Source organism: Rhodnius prolixus, unplaced genomic scaffold (assembly GCF_049639745.1).
Source record: "Rhodnius prolixus isolate KJV_2025 unplaced genomic scaffold, Rpr scaffold_12, whole genome shotgun sequence".
NCBI lineage: Eukaryota > Metazoa > Arthropoda > Insecta > Hemiptera > Reduviidae > Rhodnius > Rhodnius prolixus.
The window spans coordinates 14,806,033-14,812,787 of NW_027411635.1; positions in this window are offsets into that span (position 1 = coordinate 14,806,033).

Below are 6,755 nucleotides of genomic sequence, written 5' to 3' on the forward strand. Positions count from 1 at the left end.
TAATACAATTTTGGAGACTAAAAAATATTGGGTTATTTAAAAGAGAAAACAAGAAATCCAAGAAGAACTTGGTCTGTTTAAAAAAACGCTTGTATTGTTACGATTTTCTTAATGCCTTTCTCTAATGTCAATCTCAAAAGTTTATATTAAATTACGATTATGATTTAAAAAAAAAAAAAATATTAAATTTGTAAATTAAAACTTTTGAATTCAGCAAGGAAAAATCTTTGCATGTTTTACTCGAGTTTTTTAATATATTTTCTTCTATGAAGCACACTTGGAAGGTACTTATGGCCAATTTTTGTAATTATGTACAGTTAGGAGCTATAAATTGCAGCTTGTCAGTTTGGGGGATCATTTTAACTAGAATTTGCTTAAGTTTTCAAGCCCTTAAATCTGTAATTTTAGTTTTTATAAATCATAGCAGAGGGATTATTAAATTTAATTTAGATTAAATATGTATTTCATAATTTTTTCATTAATGATGTTTACTTTTTAATGTTAACACTTCTTTTTAATTTTTGAATTAGGCGATCATGTCGGCGGCCATTGTCGGTTTCCAGATATTTCTTCTCGTTACAGATAACACCCTCACCGACAAGTATAGTAGGTAGAGGCGTTAAGTTGAGAAAATCTGTGGTGCAACCCTGTCAGTACTCGAATTTGTAACTTTGCGCGCAAAGGCTCTGCTAATCCATTTTCTTTTAGGATATTATTATTTGGTAATTATTGTAAGGTAAATTGAACTATATGATCAAGCACACTGATCAACCCGATTTTTTCCTGAATGAAAAAAAAAAAATCCCTAGCCAGCAGGTAATTAGGAATCGAACCCTCATCATTATCGGACAAATCTCTCAACTATAAAAATCTCCAAGTTTTGTTAGGCAGTACACAAAACTTAAATGCACTGCAGCAGTGTGAAGTTCTTGTAAGGGCTTATTATTTCTGTTCAGTTCTTCGTAAAATATGTCCAACCCGTTCAATCCAATAATCCAGTTTATTGTATATCATAAAATAATAATTTGTGAATACAAATGATCTACAGAATTTTGTACATTATCATCCTTGCGGCTCTTGGTAAGATTTATTAAAATCATTTAAGGAGAAATGGCTCTCTACTTAAAATAGGTTGCTGACCCCTGGCCTAGTGCCTTGAGCAAAGTATATACTCAGCATAGATTTACTTCCATTTTGTGTAAATGTCTGACCATCAAAGCATGCCCATTTAGTACACCTACCAAAAAATTGCAACCAATCAGCGAGAGAAGACACTTTGCGATACTCCATTCATAAACCTTTCAACGTAGGGGTACACCCCTTATACCTTTATTATATCCTTTTATTTCTCTTTGTAAAATAACTTTGCGATAGCTTTTTTTTAGTATCTGTCCTTAGCCTACTTTCACTTTCTTGTTTTATTCACACATAAAAAAGTGCAGCCTGACTAACCTAAAATATGCGAACGTCTTTATCATCTCCCTGCTTAAACAGGCGGCAGTTTTCAATGATATGATCTCAGCCTGGGAAACTGTGTTTTCCTGGGCGAAACCACGAGAATATCAGTAATGTACGCCAGTTACTCTACACCATCTAGGTCTCGACGGTGCTCTTTCCCAAACAACTAAAGCGAATCTTACAGCGCCTCTCAAAACCTCTTGAGATTCGAAAAGTTGAAGTAATTCTTATGCTTTAACTTAATCCCAATTACAACGCATCTGTTTTTAATTATTCTTCTGCCCATTCTCCGCTATATTTCATTCTGATATATAGATATTGTGATATATTGCCCATCATTGCATTTTATATACCTAAGATGATAAAGGGTAACAGGGTAACATCCTTAGAACCACTCGCTCTCGGCGTGCATACAGTGTTAGGAGAATAAAGTACAAAAACGCAGAAAAAAAATCAGTAAAATGGTGTAATTTGTAAAGCGGTAGTTTTGATTAAGAGACTTCGAGAGATCTCACCTTCAGGCTTTTTCGTTAAAATACTTTATCGAATTTCTTTTTCACGAAATCATTTTTTATTGCAAACAATTTTTAAGCAAAATCTTTTCTTTTTTTTGCATAAAAATAATTAAAATAAAGTTTGATCTAAACTGTATTATGAAAAACATAAAAAATAAGTTATACTTGACCATTTTAAGTTTGCATTAATTTGTTTTATTTATTTTTTTTTAATTATTGTTCATGCCTGCTTTAATAATTTCTCGATAGATTTCAAATGCAGTATCGGCATAAGATATGGGGGATTAATTTGACGATTAAATTATATGAGTTATTTGTACGAATAAAAGAGGAAAATACTCTTTTTTTTTTAGGTTTTATATAATTTAAGACAGAACTTTGCTGTGATTATTTGTACCTCTGTGATGAATATTTCTATGTAAATATTAAGGTAGCTTGTATACATGCATTCATACATTTAAAGTGTATATATAAAATAATTATAGGATTATAAATATATATATATACTTCTGTAAAACGGTATTCTGAAAATATAACTCCTACTTTCATAAGTGTTGATTTTTTCTTATTCAGTGTTCACCTGTTTTTTAAATTAATAGGTAATTGGTTGGAAGATTTTGTAGTCAGTTTAGACTAAACAACTCTGAACAATATCGTATATACTATACATCATTTTAAACCCTATTTTATAGTCAAAAATTCACGTCAATTATACATTTGTGCAATCAGTTGTCATTTTTTGTATTTTATAACAACTTAGTATTTTCTGTCTAAAGTTTACTGTACACGTGATTCACCAATCAAAGTTCCTCTATGTTTCTTTCTACAGTGGAGCGGTGAGAGACGCAAAAATTGTCAAAATCAATTAAACTAGACATGAAGCAAAAATATTGTGTTTGGAGATAAATTTTGTTAGCATTTGTAAGACATTTTCAGAAATAAACTGTGTTTTACTAGGACTTCTAACACAATAAAACACGTAAGTTTCTAATGGGGTCCTTCAAATGATTTGTAAAACAAATTAAAAAGCTTCATCGACACAAACAGCACTAAAACCTAATAAAATGGTTTATTAACCCTGAAATTGCTCGCAAATTTTAAGGAGAATAAATAAAAGATCCATTCCAAGTCACCACAGCCCATAACGCAGCAATATTTATATTTATTTTTAGTCTTATGCTAGACGAGTCAAGAAGAAATTAGAAAAGGACTGAGTATGGAGTTGTAGAAAAGTCTGGAGCATTGTTGTTTCCTTCGCTTTATAAGAAAGTAAAGCTGACTAAGAGTAGGGAACGTCTATCTTAATTTCAATGTTATTTGTGGAGCCCAAGTTAGTCTCGTGCGGATTGTAAACCAAAATATTTTAATGTTTGGTTCGCTTTCTTCTACTGCAAACTAGTATAGGTAATTTTCAATGTTTTAGACGTTGGTTTAAATTTGAGTATGTTTTTTGTAAGTATGTTTATGTCTAGTTATCATTTATGTGATAAGTTTGTTATGTTGCCTTATATTTCGGGACGTTTATAATGTTCTGAAAGACGGAGATTGTAGTCTATGCTACAAGTTGCAGAACAGAGGTGTTGAACTTGGGTATGTCTTGAGTGTAAATTGTAACTAAGATAACTAGACTGATCCCTATGAACCCTAGCCTTAATAAATCGTAAAGTACTGAGGGTGTAATTTTCTAAAATTTCAAAAGTTTTTTTTCTGCACAAAGAATGTCGAATTTTTTGTTCGTAACCGCGCACTATTTGTCGATTAGTTTTAAGAGAGACCAAAAAAAGGCAAAGTTGACGCTAATTGAATGCCCATTTATTAATTATTAATAAAATGGTATTTTATCATTAGTAATTAGTTGGGGAATAATTTCCCCATTTACAAAAATTAGTCTCTCAATTCATATGTAAAAGTGTAACCATCAAGCATACATGACTAACCTTATGAACTAGACTAAAAGCTATAAAAAGTTGAAATTTAATTCTGACTATTTAAGGAGCTAACCTGCAATCTAAAATTTCAGGAAGAAACAAGATTACAATTGCTAAAAATTAAGCATATTTCTTCAAAATTACTGAAAACCCTATATACTACAGACAATGATTGTTCATTATTTAAAAAAATTCAGTGTTTTCGATTATAAAAGCCTGACAATTCCGAATATTAGTAAAATGTTCGAATAAATTAACAACACTCGAAGTTTCATAAGTTGGCCACCTGAGGCTCTAATGTAGTTGCTATAATACAAAATAGACCTCCGACAAACATTTTATACTGTTATTTCTAACAACTCTTGTACAACTGTCCCACCAGACAGTTTTAATGTGATTATTATTTACTAGACTGAGTGTTTCACTCATGCTGTTTGTTATTTTTCTAAATATAAAAGTAAATTTATGTTTTTGAAAAATAAATAAACAATAATAATAACATAAGAAATAATAGTTTTAAATGTTGGCTGGAGGTCTGCAAGTATGTTGCAACCACATTAGCGCACTCAGTTGGCCAACTAGTGAAACTTTGAGAGTTGTTGATCAATTCATTTAAACATAATACTATTATTCCAAATTTTCACGCTTTAAATAATGAAAGCAATGAATTTTCTAAATTACATAAAATCAATTATCTATGTTCACAGTTATTTTGAAGAAACAAGCGTAATTTTTAACCAACTTTTTAAATGAAATCTTGTTGCTTCCCGACATTTTCAATTGTACGTCAAGCCTTTAAATCATCGAGGGAGAATTTCTAGATTTATGTTTTGTAACTTAGTTATAAGTATTCGTTATAAGTAGTTATAAGTTTACTTAGTAACTTAGTTTTAAAACCATTGTATCGCAAAATGGTGCGTTAATTTTTGTAACGGGGTGTTGGACATAAAGTCTGATATCCCCAACTAATTATTCATGATTAAACATTATTTTGTTAGTATTAGATTAGCATTCAGGTAAAAGTACTAACTGTTTACACAAAACTTCTCTCCATGGTGTATAAATGAGTACCTCAAAATTTCTAGAATAATATTAATATTAATAATAATAATAATAATAATAATATAAATATGAATTATATAAATAATATGAATATTAATAAATAATTTAAAAAAATGTTGCAGAGAAAGAAAACATGCTTAGTAACATGCAGAATGGACTTACTAACTCTACTTTACTTGGACGTGAAATTCCGGCTTACCTGGTATGCAGTAGGTGGGATATGTAACAATTTTAATAATCTAACAGTTACATATCCATTGATGTGGTCTTCTCCAGGTGTGGAGATCTGGGTAGTGGAAGTGATTGTCCATAATCTCTAGAGAGGGCCTAGTTAGTGGTGAGCGCTGGACACAACTCTGATTAGAAAGACGTATAACGCAACAAACACTTCGTAACGCATTACTGTAACGGACTTTGGAAGGCACCCGAAACATTTTTTTTTTTTAATTTTATACACACTGGTTTGAATTGCTAACGAAAAAGTACCGAGCAATCACTCCCGGGGATTTTAACACTCCCGAAATAGGTGCCTGTAACAAAAGATAAAATAAAATATTAGTAAAAAAAAAAAAGAAAATTATAAAAATAGAAGAACATAATTACTATTTAATCACTAAATGAAGAAAAAAGGCATTGCTGAAAAAAAGTTACGATCCGAGCAAGAAGGTTGTCACTCCAGGGCATAACCAGGAAGGAAAATAAGGAAAGGCAATTAATTTTCGCTTCAAAAGCGAAACCAGATTGTTTCTCCAAATTGAGATGCTTGCAGTAAGTTGGGAGACATTTAGTGAAAAGAAAGGTCTTTTTATGGATAACAATAAGAATGTTGTACATCATAAAAATTATCGTAACCACTATAACTAGTATTTACGCATGTATTTGGTTATTCCTCATCATTATCATATTACATCAGTTTACGTTGAATAGTGTTCCAGCATTGGAGATAGTTTCAAAGAATAAATTATTTGGTTAAAATACCAGTTTTCTAAGAACGTTTTACTTCTTCCTTTCCTGGAGAAACTGTGGCAATCGTCAGATTTATGATTTTCAATTTTTAGTTTTCAAAGGAACATCACTTTTGAGGTTCCTTGAGATCAAAAAAATATTTTACAAATGTTCTTTGTATGATTCAATTTGTAAGAATCTAGACTGTGGCTAATTTACCAAATCCACAGCAACCTAAAACTTTTTTTTTGGTTCCTTAGATGTTTTAATTTGTGCATAGAATGTCGGCGTCATGTTCATTGTAGGTGTAAAATGTGTTTGTGAGTGCGCTAATATCAAAATTTGCTCACAAAAATTTATTTTGGGCGTAAGTTCTTAGTAATGCAAATTCTATTTCTCGCTTAAGAATTCCCGTACTCATTTTTCAGTTTAAATGAAATGTAGGAATCAGAAATTAATTTTGGGACCAATTTGGTTTTAATTAAATCCAAAGTACAATTACAGATAACATAAATAAATTAAAGAAGTACTACAGACTTTTGTTTTTTTTACTTGCATTGTAATAAATAAGTGAAATGAAAATGAAAATACAATGATTTTAAAAATCTAAATAATAATTTTTAATAAATTTAATGAATACGACTAAAATATTGATGAAATATTAAATACTAGTTTTAAAAGAAATTTCAAGCAATAAATGCAATAATAAAAAGGAAAAAAACTAAATTCCAGGAAGTAGGAATTCATGCCTGTTGAAACATGTCGGTTCTATGAGCACACGTTATTGGCGATTTTCGATATTTAATGAGTAAAAATATATAAATATTTTTTTTATATTATTATCAAT